At 38.1% G+C, this 18,298-nt stretch overlaps 1 pseudogene; it reads left to right on the top strand.

The window, feature by feature from the left end:
- Positions 1-7,503: 7,503 nt before the first annotated feature.
- LOC120167023 lies at positions 7,504-10,288 on the top strand (annotated as a pseudogene).
- The last annotated feature ends 8,010 nt before the right edge of the window (positions 10,289-18,298 follow it).

Here is an 18,298-nt window from a genome sequence, read left to right as displayed (position 1 = left end):
ATTCTTTAACTCGAAAAGATCATTTTCCTCTTCCATTCATAGATCAGATGATAGAACGATTAGCCGGTAAATCTCACTATTGTTTTCTTGATGGATTTTCAGGTTTCTTCCAGATTCCAGTAGCACCTGAAGATCAAGAAAAAATGACGTTTACATGTCCTTTCGACACATTCGCTTACCGACGCATGCATTTCGGACTCTGCAATACACCTACCACATTTCAAAGGTGTATTATTAGTATTTTTTCTGATTTTATTGAGAAAGGTATCGAAGTCTTCATGGACGACGACTTCACTGTTTATGGTAATTTATTCGATGAGTTTCTATTACACTTGAAAAATGTGTTGCATTCGATGCCTAGAATTTAACCTTGTTCTGAATTATAAAAAGTGTCACTTTATGGTTGATAAAGGTTTAATTCTAGGACATATTGTTTCACTAAAGGAATTGCGGTAGATAAGGAGAAAACTGATATAATACGTTCACTACCTTACCCCACTACGGTGAGGGAAATTCGCTCTTTCCTTGGTCATGCAGATTTTTACCGTAGATTTATTAAGGATTTCTCTAAGGTTGCGCAACCCTTGTGCGAGCTATTATAGAAGGATAAAGCCTTTAATTTCGACCAAAAATGCCAAGAATCGTTCAACGTACTAAAGGAGAAGTTGTTTGGCACCCATAGTCCAACCACCGAATTGGGACTTCGTCTTCGAAGTTATGTGTGATGCTTCGGATGGAAGCGTTGGGGTTGTGCTCAGACAAAAGATCAAGAAAGAACCTCACGTTATCACTTATGCATCCCGTACCTTGATTCTTGATTTAGAAATCAAGGACAAGAAAGGATGTGAGAACCTAGTGGCCGATCACTTAAGTCGGGCTTCCAATCACTACAATGGATCCTCCGATTCTTTTGGCCTCATATTTTCCGTAATGCTTATTTGTTTTTCAAATCTTGTGATAATTGTCAACGTGCAGGTAATTTGAGTCGAATAAACGAAATGCCCCTTAATCCTATACATATATGTGAAATATTTGATGTTTAGGGGTTTAATTATATGGGTCTATTTGTTTCTTCTTTTGGCAATTGTTATATAATCCTTGCGGTTGATTATGTTTCGAAGTGGGTAGAAGCTAAAGCCACTCGAAACAACGATGCTAAAACTACTATTCAATTTCTAAAGAATTGTATTTTTTCTAGGTTTGGTACACCGAGAGCAATAATAAGCGCCGCAACACACACTTCATCAATCGAGTAATTGATGTGCTCATGAAAAAGCATAGAGTGAATCACATAATTGCTACGGCTTATCATCCCCAAACAAACAGACAAGCAAAAATTTCAAACCGAGAAATTAAGATGATTCTTGAGAAAATAGTTAAGCCAAATCGCAAGGATTGGAGCTTGAAATTAATTGATGCTTTATGGGCTTATCGGACTGCATATAAAGGACCTATCGGCATGTCACCATATCGCCTTGTGTTCGGTAAGCCGTGCCATTTACCCGTCAAGATGGAACACAAGGCATATTGGGCCGTAAAACAGTGCAATATGGAGTTAGAAGCGGTTGGGAAAAACACGGAAGTTACATATACAAGAGCTTGAAGAAATCTGGAGAGATGCTTACGACAATACCAAAATATATAATGACAAAACAAAAAAATTCCATGATCGAAAAATTGTTTCTAAATCTTTTTCTATCGGACAAAAAGCTCTTCCTTTTAACTCAAAATTAAAACTTTTTGCAGGTAAACTTCGATCAAAATTGAACAGACCTTATACGGTAACTGGAGTATTTCCTCATGGCGCAGTTGAAATTGAAGACAATTCGGGCACTCGGTTTAAAGTAAATGGACACAGGATTAAACTGTATTATGCGAACAACGAAGTTTGCTTAATTGAATATCTCAATTTAGATGAACCTGTAGTCTGAATCAGGTCGTCGAGCTAACGACGTTAACCAAAAGCGCTTCGTGGGAGGCAACCCATTATTTATTATTTTTTCTTTCCATTAAATTTTTTGTTTTTATTTTTTATTTTTTATTTTTTTTGACCAAACATGTTTAATTTATTTTTGTTTTTAATTTTGGAGGAACCAAATATTTTTATTTGAACTTAAACGATGAAGAATTGTAAAATTTCCATTCAAACAATTCTAAACTTGGAACCTACAGTGCACGTTCGAGCAGGAAAAAAAAGAAGAAGAAGCTTGTGCGCATCGTTTAATTAACGGCGTACGTTAGCAGAACCCAAGGGGGGCTCGGCGCACGTTAGCGAAGCCCAAATCACCTTTTTCCCCTAGTTTGATTCTTCTGCCGCCCACCTTACCCCTTCGCTCTTTTGATATTTCATGGACCCTACCCTATCACCTTTCATCTTCCTTTTTAAATTTTCAAAAACCTTTTATATTACAATAAAAAAAACTCAACCCTTTATCCATACACCTCACAATTTTAAACTCATATTTATCTAAACAAAAAAACAAAATTCTCATCCCCTTCTAACTCTACTACCCCACGACATAGAGACCAAAACTTAAACCCCCCTTCTTCTTCTCTAATTCGATCACCCTCTCTAACCAAACGCAAAATCGGCGCCCTTTTCGATACTCACCACCAGCGGCTTCAACGAAGCATTCTTCTCGATCTTTTAACTTCACACCACCCGTTTTCCCTAATCCGATATGGTGCGCATGCGAAATTGACTCGATGAAACCAACACCCCGCCGCCCACCGTCCTTGGAGGACGCCGCCGCTCAAACGCACCGGCATTCGTCGAGGTGCCGAGCGACTCCGACACCCTTCCACCGCCACCCCTGGTTCAATCGACGCAAGGTCGTGACCAAGCTCCGATATCGTCGTATCACTTGGCATTTGCGCCAACTGTCTCCTTCCGTCCCAGGCCAAGGACGTCTCGCCGACCATCCCCTCCATGATCTCCATCTCCATCGTTTCATTCAATGCCGACCGAAGCAACTTCATCACGCTCACGACGGACGGCATTCCTGTCTTACTTGATGCATTCGACGGAATCAGATAACACTCCCGAGGTAAACTCTAGTCCTGTTTCAGTACAATCGTTACTAATGTACCATCCTATTTACGGTTTTACAGAGGATTGTACTGCCAGTTTTCTACCACTGGACCCATCACCTGCAACATCGAGCTCACAACAGCAACCTCCACGTGATGCTTCACCGACCCATCCACCTAGCCCAGAAGATGCACCTGATAGCCCGCCACTAGCCCACGAAAATCTGGAGTGCAACCGACGAGTTCGATCATACGCAGTACCCCCCGAAGAGACGATGCACGAGTATTTGCAATTCTCTAATGACGAACTGGTACGCTTCGAGTCGGTAAGACACCGCTCTTTCCGTGTAGCTAAATATATTCCGACTCGTACTCTAGAAACATTCCATTTACTTGAGTATGTTCATGCATACTTTGCTGCCATTGGTTGGGAATTTTATCCGATGATTAACTGTGGAACGTTTTATGAACTTGTGTTTGAATTCTATGCCACTTTTAATTTTCACCCCAACGTCTGTTTAATGTTAGTTCTTCTGACATTGTATCATTCAAACAATGTGGAACTTACTTCTCAATGTCTATATCAGAATTTAATCTTGCTATGGGGTTCATGATAGATGTCACGAGTCATTCGTATTTAACCGTTTTGCTTGAGATTCCGCAGAGTTTCGATACCGATATGGCTTATGAGGCACTTATCGATTTAGCCGGACGCACATTTAACACCCGCTCGACGCGAGCCCATCTTATCCATAGCCCGGCCTTGTGCTACATCCATCGTTTCCTCGCTTATAATTATTCTGGCCGGAACGACTCATCATCATCCTTAAGACGAGTCGAGCTATTCTTTTTGTGGTGCATGTCCGTCGGCGAACGTGTGAACTTAGGATTCTGGTTTGCTCGGGCTTTTGAGATCGTTATTTGATCCAACCGTCCGCTTATTCCTTGGCCATTATACCACCCATTTAGCTTTTCGCGTCGCTAACTTTGCTGTAACACGATTTACTTATGCTTTTTCTGCATATGCTTTAGATGATCGATGCTTGGATTCAATGGGCCTATTTGCGGGAACTCCGACTGCACCATACTTCGTTCTACCGGGTGTACTCACTCCTCGCAGTGAGCGCGTCTTCATGCGCCGTAATGCACCAGCGCCGTAATGCACCTACGCCGCCACTTGCAGTACCCCGCCCGGATATACAAACTCAAATGGATGAAGTCCACGACCGACTCCACTCCATCGAGACAAACATCACTGAGATTCTCTCCTACCTACGTCATGGTGCCTCTCATCGCGGCTGAGGTCGTGGCCTTGGTCGACATTAAATCCGGGGAGTACTATATTTCTTCTCTTGCACTTTAGTTTTCGTTTTGAGGCAAAACGCTTTAAGTGAGGGGGAGTAGAGTGTAGGATTGAATTTCACCTTGCTTATCTTTATGTTTTGATGCTAGTATGTGTTGGTTGGATTTGTTGGAAACTTCATTGATTGTCTTTGTCTTGTTGAATATTGTTTGGATTGCTATGCTTGTTTGGGAACACATAATTGTTTAGGTTAGGATGCTCTTGATAGCGAATAGCATGAATTGTGATAAGTTGGTGCTTTTGTGATATTCCGTGCCTTTGTTGGTTGAAATGTGATTAGCTCAATGCATGAAACAATTTGGTGAGATTTGAGCCTTTACGAGCATATCATTTTTGCTCGCATTTTGTTTGATTGAGTGTGTCGAATTTGGCATTGATATTCTAGAACTTGCATGTTGAATACTGTCGAGATTACACATAAACATGATGCTTAAAAATGATTTGAGCACCTTAGGATTAACCATCCCCGTTTCCGCACTAAATAGCCTACCCATGCATTTTTTCCCTTAGTTAAACACTTTTGAGCCTATTCCCGCTTCTTTGTTTTCACCACATTTATAAACCCCGAGCCTTTTTGTTTTATCCCTCTTTTCTACCTTTTTCAGGGCAAGTGAATAATCTTACCATTGTATGCTCCATTGAAAAAAAATGTTGAATGCGAAAAAAAACAGCAGTTCGAAAAAAATGTTGTTGGAAATAAAAGAGAGAAAAAAAAGACATGAAAAAATGGAAAACAAAACAACAAAAGTGTGAAAAAAAGAAAAAAAAATCAAATGCATTTTGTTGTTTGACAATTAGTCTTTTATTCTTGGTGTGATTAATGTTTTAATGGAGTTGAGATTATCATTTGTTAGTTCATTGCCTTGAATATTTAGCCATATATTTAGTCTTTTCCCCACCTTTACCTAAGCCCCGTTACAACCAATAAAAGACCATTTGATTTATGCATCGTGTTATTATTAGTAGTGGATATTTGATTTACTTGCAGGCTTATGGTAATATAGTGTCGATTCTGACATTGAGCGTTTCTTTATCCCAAACACATTGAGTGATTTGAGTGAATTCCGGTAAGGTGTTGAGGTATGAGCATTGAGATTAATGAATGAATGGATATTACAATTGCACTTAACTTGTTCCAATTGGTGATGTTCATTTGATTGATTTCATGACTTGAATAGTTATTGTGGTCTCTACCTTACTTCCCTAAATGTGAAACTTGACAAAAGAACGTTTAATGAAGTTTTTGGTTGATTTGGTTATATCATACTTGAGGACAAGCATGAGATAAGTGAGGGGGAATTTGATGAGTGTTCAAAATCGTTAATCTTTGCTTGTTATTTCTTCGATTTTGTGGAATTATTGGTGCTGAATTGGTCGTGTTATACTTGTTTTTGTACAGGTCCTTACTTTCCAGAATTTATGACAAAACGGGCGAATTCTGCATTTTTTCATTATTTGGTCACAGCTGGAGACATGGGTACGGCTCTGGGCACGACGCGGTTTGACGTGGCAGTTTCTAGAAGGTCCAGTCAGCGGCGGTTTCTAGAAGACTTCATCCGCACGCCTTCTGGAAGATTGACGAGCAGAGTTGCATTAGGAGACTAGTTTAAGTTTGAATTTAAATTAAAAATAATTATCTTTTAGGATTATTTTATTTATTTTATTTGTTTATCTCTTAGGCTTTGAGAGGCTATAAATACCTACTTGGGGTAAGCCTAAACTCATCACTCAAATTACATTATTCTTTTCTCTCTAGTTTTTATAAAAACTTTCTCTTATTACTTTTCAAGTTCTTTTCATTTTTCTTTTATTTTTTCAAGTTTTGTTTTCAATATGCTAAGTATGACTTTTATCATGTTTAGCTAAACTTTTCATAAGCCGAAAGCTGTCGTGATGACTCAATTTCATCGGGAGAATTGAAACAAACCCTTAATATCTTCGGAATATCTCTTTCAATCTCTGCGCTTATTTTTCAAAATCAAAACAGTTTTCAAAATCAAAGATTGACTTTGGTCAAGAGGTTGTTGCAATTTAATGTGCGGGAGGAATATTCAGCTTATAGAAAGCAATTCGACTTCCTGAGAACACATTTGGCGAGATAGCTTCGCCAAGAGAGAATTGATAGTTATCGAAGCAACAATCCGAGTCGAACGCCATGAACTTAAACGGTAATTGATCTACGACAATTGATGTTGTTAGAATCAATTACCGAAGCCAAAATCAAAGATTACTTTGGGTATTCAGTATACAAGATAGAGTCACGGGGATAGCCCTTGTAGACAAAGTAACCGACGTGAACCCCAAAGAGAAAATCTTATCCGATGATCATAAGGAAATTGAGTCAAAGTAAAGCTTGAGATTACTTTTACTGTATTTATTCACAATCTTCATCTTCTTATTTTTACTTTAGTTGCTTTAATTTATTTAATTGATTTTATTATTTTAATATCTTTTTACCAAAATCCTCTCATTTTTACTGTTTCACGCCTGATATAAATAAATCAGACAAAAATTTATAATTTTCTAAATCTATGTAGAATTGATCGTTATTTATCTATACTACGTATTTCTTTATTGATTAATTGAGAAAAAAAATATATTTTAACATCCAAAACGACAGTTGTCAGTATAACTTATTGTTTATGTGTGTACTTGGTAAACCAAAATAATGAAAAGGCATGGGCGTTGGCAAAGCAAAAAGAGGGAGTGATTGGGGGCAGTCACAGCCATGGGTTTGAAGAGTCCACATCGAAGGATACCTCTATAACCGCAACCATAAAACTATTCACACTCACTCACGCCGACTCACGCCGACTCCACCCCCTCACTCCACGCGGGTACGCTCTCTCTCTCTTCTATCTTTCAATGAAGCATTAAATACTATTCTGTGCAAAACCACAACGCTAGTAGGCCAATGTTTTTTTTCCCTTGTGGCTGCGGTTTGCAGCTCCAGTACAATCATCTTCACCAACACACACACACACACACATATATATATATATATATATATATTTCTCTCTCTTTGAGCTCTCTTGCTTATCAAAATCAAACATCAAAATAACATTGTGTGGTTGAATTAACTGAAGGGTCTTATTCATGGCAGTTCCACAATGTCGACTTTTCTGGTACTTCTTCTTTCCTTGCCTAGATGTTTTGCTTTTTTCTGTTCCTATGGCGCTATGATTTAACTTTTTCGGAGATACGTTTGGACATCGAAAAATACCCCTCCTTTGTGGAGCTTTTGGTAATTAATAGAACAACCAAGATAAGACCTGTAACCGAGCTAGTTCAACAGTAATGGTGGTGGCGTTTACTGTTCTGGTTCTTGTCTAAGGTTGTTTTCTTCTCTCTTGATGGGTGGCGAAACCAAGAAGCAGCTCTCGTCTTCTCCGAAAGAGCAGCTCGAAGAATCATTGGAATCAAGGCAAAAGCACCTGCAGGAACAATCTCCTTTCATCACTGTGCCTTTTTATGTCCCCATCTGGTGCAACTTCTTCTCCCTTTGAACAACAATTTGAGTTGGTTAATCCCAAGAGATCTCGATACAACAGTGGGCAATGGAAAGTACAACCCCAAGGGGGTATAATCACAAGCGAATCAAGCCCTTCCCCAACTATAAACCCTCAAACACAGGCTTCATCCTCGGACGCAGCCTCGTCTCCACCCCACTCCCCTCGAGAAGCCAGCAAACGTGGAAGAGAAGAGCAATCTCATCAGCAATTCAGGAAAGGGAAATATGTGAGCCCCATTTGGAAACCGAACGAGATGTTGTGGCTAGCTAGGGCTTGGAGGACTCAATATCAAGGAGGGAAACACAGGCTTCATCCTCGGACGCAGCCTCGTCTCCACCCCACTCCCTCGAGAAGCCAGCAAACGTGGAAGAGAAGAGCAATCTCATCAGCAATTCAGGAAAGGGAAATATGTGAGCCCCATTTGGAAACCGAACGAGATGTTGTGGCTAGCTAGGGCTTGGAGGACTCAATATCAAGGAGGGTCTGAAACGTCTGGCTCATCTTCAAGAAGCGATGTTGCAGTTCAATCAACAAGAGGCAAAACTAGGGCTGATAAGGATAGGAAGTAGCCGAGTTTCTAAACAAACATGGGATCAATCGAGATGCTAAAACTGCAGGTACCAAGTGGGATAACATGTTGGGGGAGTTTAGAAAAGTGTTTGAATGGGAGAGAGGAAACGAGAAGGAACAGGGTGGCAAGAGTTACTTTAGACTTTCTCCTTATGAGAGGAAACTACATAGATTACCAGTCCTTTGATGAGGGCGTCTTCGAGGAGCTGTCTCAGTTCATTGGGACTCGATTAAGAGCTTCTCAAGCAGAGGAACTTCAAGTGATGATGGTCGGTCGCTTCTTTCTATTCCTCCTCCACCTCCATTCAAAGTAGATGAACTTCCTATTCAGGTAAGCAAATCATTATTTCCCTTTGAATATAGCTAAAGCCCTAAAGCTGATTTTATGTTTGTTTCATTTAGTGAGGACAAAACTGGTAACGACCGGTACATTGGTTTTGGTCTTCCTTCATCTTCTCCAAGGAGCTACGTAGGATAGGGAAGATAAGAATGACATGGGAGGAATCAGTAAGCTTATGGGCTGAAGAAGGCGAGCATCTATAGGAGAGTGAAACTTCAAGGTTCAAGTTTTTTAAACGCAGATGAACTGACATTCTTTGATGATTCCATGGTGCCTGCACAATGGAAGCCTTCGAAGATGGCCATCTAAAAGGTTTCTCTGTAGATAGATTCGTCAATGGACAGCAAGTGAAAGTGTTTGGCAGGAGAAAGTCATCTGTTACAGGCATGTTGTTTAATATTTTTACTAAATTCTGAAAACTGTTCAGGAATATCCATCTAAAAAGTCTTTTCTCTCTCTCTCTCTCATGAAAACCAGGTTTCACCGAAAAAACACAGCTTCCATTTGCAGAACACCCTATCAGATGTAAGTCCATTAAAAACTATGACAAATGTTATAGCTTGAACATTGTAAATACATAGAATCTAGTGAATGTTTTGATTCACTGATGGATATACTACCTCGGAGAAAGTGCATGCGTTGATAAGATTATAATTTGGTTTTAGCGGCAGCAGTGCCACCATTGGAGTTCCAAGACCCAACAGACTACTACATCGGGTGTCTTCAAGTTCCTCCAACGACACTGCCGAGCTTGTTTGAGCTTTCATGGCATTTACAGGAGCCGCCACCTGAGGAATATCGTTTTCCTCTAAGGAAAGATGTGTACAAAGATTTGCCATCCGGTAAAGAAGTATTGTTTACTACTTCGAATGAACGGTTAGATTGTAGAGCAATCGTATATGATGTGTTGAGCTCATTACCCGCACCAACCCTAGTCTAAGTGCTGCTACTGCCACAGGGAGGAGACTCTTTTATTGCCCTTTGGGACGATTGCATCAATAGGGTTGTTTCCAAATTTTGTTCGGTTGAAATGGTTGTTATCCGAAACCATCATCGTTAAACGAGCCATTGCAGGATCAATGGCCGAACCTGACAGGTTTCGTTAGAAATTTTTGCCTGTGGAGGGGAGAGGAGACTGATCAAGTGAGGGAAGGGAATCCTCACCCATCATCTTCTCTTGTGGAGAAGTTGCTATGGACTTACACGGGTCTTCCGTACGTATTAGGCTATTATGCTGTTGGCTACATGGTAACGTTCTGTGCGGTAAGCCGATCGCAAGATCGGCTTATCAGGACAGATTTATGTTCCGTAGATCTATCGTCTCCCTCGGAGAGACTTAAAGCCCTAGTGCCTTGCTTTAGAATAGCAGGCCTTTTGCCTTTGTTGGCTGATCGATGCTTCAGTGCCACTGCTCGTACAAGCAATCTTCATTCAGCGATTTCGAAAGGTTTGATTTGGGGAATGGAAGTGTAATGGAAATGACGCCATATACGGTGACAAGATCATTCTCCAACAAGAGGAAATGGGCTGCAGTGAAGGAAATATACGACATATTGGATCATCGAATCCCACACGCTGAATTCATTTGTCGGGCATGTGAGAAAGATCTTGTACTGGTGTTTAAGCCTAGAGGTTGCAGATTGAAGCCCGTCAACTGTGAACAGCTCGTCGAAGCTCTCAAGTACGTGACAAAAGCATTGGTTGCTCTACATGACTTGTGCTTCATGCACAGGGACTTGGGATGGGATAAAGTGATGCGATAACCGATGTTGAAAACGAATGGTTCTTTGGCTTCGACGAGGCCGTCGGTGCACCGCAGATGTATCCGCACCTGGTGGGCGAGGGAGATGCGCGTGATAGACACGCTCCGGAGATGGGGCGGGGGTTACATGGGTGAAAGTGGACGTATGGGGCGTAGGTACTTGGTCAAGACGTGTGGACTCACAGAGGTGCCGAAAATGCTGAGGGAGTTGGAAAGTAGGTGCTTGGATCAGAACCCTGAGCAGAGGCCGACTGCCGCCGATTGTTACCACTACTTGCTGCAGGTGCAGTCAGCTTCATCCGGTGCAGCACCCTATTGAAATGACACCATCAACAGATAATCAATTTAATCTTTTATTATTTCACATTCTGTTTAGCTTTAGTCCCCTAGTATATTAGTGTATGAGCTTTTCTTTTTCCAGTTGAACAGTGGTGTTGGGGGGGGGGGTGCGCAGTTTTGATACCTTAAAGGGTCGTGTTTTTCGAGGGTATGGGTCTTCTTCATCTGCTGATGGGGTCTGATATTTTGGCAAAGGAATGGCTGCTTCTGCTGAAAGCCAGCAGCTGATGTTAACCACCTGGTCCTTTCCAATCAAATCAAATCAAAAGATTTTCTTTTTCTCTGTTCATTTACTTCTGTTGCAGTAGTGTTCTGGTTTCTCGAGGTATGATGTGTTGGTGAAACTCGAAGGTGATAGAATCAAATTTTAAATATTGTCAATCTTTTATATGACGATAAAGATTATTTGAAATTATTATTGTATAATTATAATACTTGCAATAGTTATAATAGTATTTATTGTTAATGTAATCGTGATAAATATAACGTAATTTAATCGTAATATTTAAAGCCTTGATGACAGCATGGAATGCTTACTAATTCCCAACTCGCCATAGTTGAACGCGAGTAATGAGTTATTTTAAATTTAAATGTCCATGAACCCCTAAATTTTGCTTCCATGCTATCAGGGTACCCTAATTCTCTCCAATGGCAGTCATAGATACAGAAGAAAAATGATAGCATGAATTCCGATGATTATTTTCATGCAAATGATAGCATATACTAGGATCAAAAGCTTACTGTTTTTCCGATCTGTTAATTGTGATAGATAATATTAAATTACGATCACAACGTTCTATAACAATCACATCTTAACGTTTTGCAGAGTCATTGCAGTACCGTAAATTATATTTATAACATAGAATCATAATTATTTTTAAAAAATAAATCACGTCGTAGTTTATAACATTCATAACAATGACACCACAGTGACAATTGTAATTTAGTAATCGTAACAATGGCACCACAGTCACAATTGTAAGTTTTAAAATTTTCCAAAAAAAAAGTTGTTTAATTTTATCATTAATCATTGATAAGAAGAGTCGAATAATTTCTTAGTTATTTTCGTTTACAATATAAATGATGATTAAATTTCAAATTTTATTAATATTAGATTGACAGAAGAAAAATTAAACAAAAGTTAATGGAGGAACAAAAGACTCAATGTCTCAAAACATTTTAAGTTTTGAAATGATATATAGACCTTTGATATACTTATTTTTTTTTATCTAAAAATAAATTTAAAAAACTTATCTAAATTTTTTTGAATCAATGACTCTTAACTTCGAAATTATGCATACAAAACTATAACACATGTTTAATGTTATTCTATGATAAATGAGTTATGTTAAAAGTGATTTCGAAAGTGTGAATAATTGGACTTACTTTTATCTATATGATTTGTGCGTTAAATAAAAATTTGTCACTCATAATAAGAGTTTTATACTAAGTAGTTTAAACATTTTATCTTTCATGAAGGATTTGAAGATATAAGAATTTTTTTATTAAAAAAATGTTATAATAATCTTTCAAATAAATACTTTTTTAAAAAAAAAAAGTAATTTAAGTTTGTGTCCGGCAAAAATTATTAAACAAACATTTTCCCCACGTTATTCACAATCTCAATTAATAAAAATTACTTATATTACATTATTCTTCTATATCATTTATTATTATTATTGTATGAATCTTTCTCTCGCGTCATTTATGATAATAACCAAGAAAAATCATCAATATTATTATATTCTTTCATATCGTTTTTTAAGAATGAATCTTCACCTTTTTTATGTGCATATGAAGATGGACAATTACTTGAAAAAGTTACACATAAGTCAATTAATAATATGAAAAAAATGATATATAATATAAATAATTGTTATTAGTTGAATAATAAATTACATGTTAAGATAGAAGTTCTACTACTAAGTATAGCAGAAACAAGAGAGAAAGTAAAAGAATACTTTGCATCTTATTATGAGAAATTCTTATGTACATGAGTGAAAGTAAACTACCTTATTTATAATAGCTTATTAACAAACTCTACTCTTAACTAACTCATAACTATTCAGCTGAAACCAACTCCATTCTTCACACTAACATTCTCCATGCTTTTCATATTTATAATACACTAACATTTCCCATGCAATCCACATCTTCAGCTTCACGTCGATCCTCAGCTGTATTTGTCTGGGAAAAGCTAGTCAACAAAGCAAATCCTTCCTTACGAAAGCGAGAAACCAACAGCTTCTTCCGATGACGAATGAATATCGAAGTAGACAATGACTTAGTAAGAACATCATCAACTTTCTCGTACGCTGGAACCTCCTGAACCTGCAATCGACTAGCTGCTACCATTTCTCGAACAAAAAATAAATCCAATTCAACATGTTTAAACTTCGAATGAAGAACTGGATTCTAACACACAAAAACAGTGCTCGTATTGTCACACCAAAGAGTAGGTTTTCCATGAAACGAACACTGTAACTTTTTGAGTAACGACGCAAGCCATATGACTTCTGAGGCAGCCGAAGCAACACTACGATATTCTGCTTCAGTAGTAGAACGAGCAACTACATGCTATTTACGGGGACTGCACGAAACAAGATTACCACCAAAATAAATGCAATACCCTGACGTGGACCGTCTGTCATCAATATTAGTACCCCAATTTGCATCAGCAAAGCCAACCAAGGACAGTCGAGAAGAAGACGAGAACCACAAACCATAATCTAAAGTGCCTTACAAATACCTCAAATCCTCTTGACTGCCTAGAAATGTATATCTCTAGGAGCTTGCATAAATTTATAGACGCGATTAACGACATAGGCAACATATGGTCGAGTAATAACCACATATTAGAGAGCACCAACAATACTTCTATAGTGATCCACCTCATCAATGGGCAATCTACTAGTAGCAGAGAGCTTACAGTGTGTTATCATGGGAATAAGAAGTTCCTTAGCTACTGCAAACCCACTCTTTTGTAACAGATCAAAAATATACTTTTGTTGATTCAACACTAAACCATTAGAGTTATAACAGACTTCAATGCCCAAAAAACTGAAGAAGACGAGATCTTTCAAAGAAAATTTTGCATGGAGTTTATTTATAACATCTTGAACTTAACTCGATCAACTTTATGTGAGAATAATATCATCCACGTAAATCAAGAGATAAGTCATACCAGTATTAGTTTTGCGAAAAAAAGAGGCATCTGATCATGACAAAACAAATCCTATCGAGATCAAATATCCATTGAGACTCTCAAACCATGCACGAGGCCTGCTTCAGACCGTAGATTGCTTTATTCAGTTTGCACACCAGACTACCACCACCTTGTTCAAACTTGGAGCTGAAGCATATATACTCCTCAGATAAATGCCAATTTAAGAAGGTATTGTTAATGCCTACTTACCTGAGAGACCAACCTTTTGCTAATGCAAGAGAGATATAACTGAACAGTAACTGGCTTCACTACAGGACTAAGTACCTTATTAAAATCAACCCGGGTTGCTGAAGAAATCCCTTAACCACGAGACGAGCCTTGTAACGAGTAATGGAGCCGTCTATATTCTTTTGATTTTAAAAATCCATTTGCATCTCATGGCTTGCCTATCCTTAGGAAGAGGAACAACGTCCATTTCATTATGAACAAAGGCATTAAATTGCCTGAGCTGCAGCCTTCCAGTGAGGATGAAGAAGAGCCTCATTAATAGTTGTAGGCTCTTTATCATCAAATGAAACATTCAAGACCTTGGTTTTCGTATCCCATTTTACCTCGTGTAACCAAGGGATGAATATTTGACTAGGAGTAGTCTGATTAAAGAAGATCGATCAACACAAACAGATGGCACAGTGTCAGCCAAAGTACCTACTGCAAGATCAGGAAACCTGTACATGATCAGTATCCCTAGGATCTGAAACCATTTCTATAGCATAAAACCTAGGTGATGCAGGATGCATAGGAGCACCAGCCAATCGGTAGCTACATGCTCATCATGAAATGAAAAACACATCAGTAACTGGAGATGTAGTAACATGCGAGGTGTTGCCTCATACACGATACTCGGTCCAGATACTAATGGTGTAAAACCAGAAGTAGCCCTTCAGTGACCTCCGTACGACAAGGATCACCAGTTGTAATGTTGTAAACTTGAAAAAGAAAGACATTCATCATCACAACATGTCGAGAGATGATTACCTTTCCATCATCATCCAAACATCGATAACCCTTTGAGATGACTATAACCTAAAAAAACGTTGTCTTGACCTAAACTCCAATTTATGACGATTGGCAAATCTCATGCACGAAAAACATGCACAACCAAAAACACATAGAAGAGAGTATTCTGGAATCCTGCAATACAATACTTCAAATGGAGATTTGCCATCCAAAACTTGAGTGCGCAGTCTATTAATAAGAAACGGCTGACACAAGCATAACTCCAAAACTTCATAGATAACGATGCTTGAGCCAGTATGGCTAACCCCATTTCAACGATATGCATGTGTTTATGCTTAACTCGTCTATTTTGCTCACAGGTGCTTAGAGACGAAATTCGATGCTCCACATCATTTTGCTAAAACCAACCCTTGAGTGAGTGATATTCATAACCACCATCTGTTTGTAGAATCTAATTTTACAACCAAATTGCACTTTATCAACTTGGAAAAATTAAGGAACATGACAGCACCTCGTATTTTCATTTAAGTAAGTATACCTAAATGTATCTACTTGAGACATCAACAAAAGAAACATAAAAAGAAAAACCATCTGAAGAAATAAATGAACCAGGACCCCAAACATCTGAAACAACTAATTGAAAAGGCTCATTATATTCTATTAAAGAATGACAAAAAGGAAGCTTGTGAGCCTTCCCTTGTTACAAGCAACACGCAAATGTGACACTCGATTTTTATGACAGGAGACATTATAATGTTTCATAATATATTTTACTACATCAACAGAAGCATGGCCAAGATGCCGATGCCACAACTTCAAAGGGTATGAAGTCACATTAACATTGTTTAATTGAGCAGCCGAACTCGCCTCAGCATAGGAAGTAATTGATAGAGACCTTCATCCGTGAGCTTCCTCGAAGAAGAACTTTTCGAGTCTGAGCATCCACAAACATTCATACGGGTGAAACTCAAGAAAAACACCATTATCTCGAGTGAACTAAAAAAGAAATCAATTTCTTCTTGGATGTTAGGACATGCAACATGTTATGCAAAAATAAAGGCTTCATACTAGAATGTAAAGTACTTTGCCCTACATGAGCAATTCTAACACCATCACCATTTCCCATGTGCAAATCATTATCACTTGTATACACCATACCTGAATGAAAAACAGATGTATCATTAGTCACATGATGAGTGACACCAGTGTCAGGATACCAAACGGGATCACTTGTAGGCTTTAAGAAAGATTGAGCACTAGAATACGAAAGCATGGAAACAAAAGCTGCAGGTGTCGAGGGTGCCAAAAAGAGATTATGACCAACTACAGAAGAACTTGAAGCATCATTATAGGAACCAACAAAAAATCCAGAGGACGGATAATAACCAAAAGCAGTCGAGGAACAAAAAGAAACACCAGGAACTATAAAATTAGCTGGATATAGGTAGGAAGAAGAAGCAAAAACAAAACTAGGATGTGAAACCGTATTCACTGCATAATTATACACCCGTGCAGAAGATTATTGTTGATCTACCCCCGAACCATTCGATCGTTTTGAATAATTTCCAACTGATGTACCAAAATCAAGAACACCCATGTAATCACGATCAAAACGGTGATAACATTTCTGAACAACATGACCAAACTTACCACACAACTGTCATTTTTCCTTGTTAAAGTTATAACTACGCCCACGACCTCGACCTCAATAACCACCTCCTTGCTGACCATGCACCTGAGAGGAATGGTCATCGAAAGAGCCTTTTACATCTGACTCATCATTAGACTACAACTGAACAACATTGGCTGAAATCCCTTCACCTAAAAACGCCTTCTGTTGAGCCTCACAATCAAGAAAAATTTTAGTGAGAGTATCCAACGACACTTCCTCTTTAGAAGCTATATCAATTACAGATTCAAATTCCAGAGTTAAGCCATCTAAAATAACACTAACATGTTCTTGTTCAGTTAAAATACTTCCAGAAGCATTTAACATATCACAAACATCTTTGACCTTTGCTAAAAATTCATGAACAGACAAACCATATTTCTTTTGAGAATGCAAAGTATGGCAAAGTGATGAAATTTTTGCACTCAATCGTGCACCAAACAAACGAGTCACAATATTCCAAATAGCAACTGTATACGTAAGACCAGTAAGATGAGGCAAAATCTCCATACTTATAGTGGTTAGCAACCAGGAGGCAAGTAGTTATCTTGCTGCCTAAATAACAGAAATTCTGGATTTTCCTTGAGTTGCCCAACATCATTAGTAACAAATTCATTTGGAACAACTATATTAGAGGAAATAACTTCAGCAAACCATAACCATCAATGATTAAAGACACTTGATATTTCCATAACAAATACGCATTCTCAGTGAGTTTAACTATATCATTTTTAGGTATATGTTGAATGAAGCCATAGGAGAATTAATATATGAAGTATTCTCATCACGAGTTGGATCAACCATAAGATCAACCATGTTAAACAACACTAGAAAGAAATCACATATCTAACCTTAAGAAACCAAAGAAATCTGAAAACCCAATTCAAGAAGCAAAAAACAATAGTGCAAAGAAAAAACAAGAACGAACCTGAGCTTCATAACTGTCAGCAAGAAGATACACCACAGCAGAACTAGGAATTAGCGACTGATACCATGTAAAGATAGAGTTCTACTACTAAGTATAGCAGAAACAAGAGAGAAAACAAAATAATACTTTGCATCTTATTATGAGAAATTCTTGTGTACATGAGTGAAAGCAAACTAGCTTATTTATAACAGCTGATTAACAAACTCTACTCTTAACTAATTCATAACAACCTCTAACCAACTCAAAACTATTAAGCTGAAACCAACTTCATTCTTCACACTAACATTCTCCATGTTGTTCATATTTATAATACACTAACATTACATACAATAAGAATACTTCATAAAATAATTTCTTGTGTTCATGTTCTAAGTTATATTGTTAGAAGTATAACAACCTGAGACGAGAAGAAAACATAAAATCATATATTTTATATATCCAAAATTTGCTTCCATGGTGATTCTTACAAGTCGCGACAAATGACATTCCATTCTTCGGTAGGTTCTTGTCATAAATTTCGTGTAAATGAATAAAAAAACATTAATGAGATGAAAAACTTATTCTATTAATAATCGAAAGGAATATAAAATAAAAATAAATGC

The sequence above is a fragment of the Hibiscus syriacus genome, unplaced genomic scaffold (assembly GCF_006381635.1).
Source record: "Hibiscus syriacus cultivar Baekdansim isolate YM2019G1 unplaced genomic scaffold, ASM638163v2 tig00111659_pilon, whole genome shotgun sequence".
Lineage (NCBI taxonomy): Eukaryota > Viridiplantae > Streptophyta > Magnoliopsida > Malvales > Malvaceae > Hibiscus > Hibiscus syriacus.
Note: the sequence above shows the minus strand (reverse complement) of the source record. Positions and strands in the feature narration are given on the sequence as shown.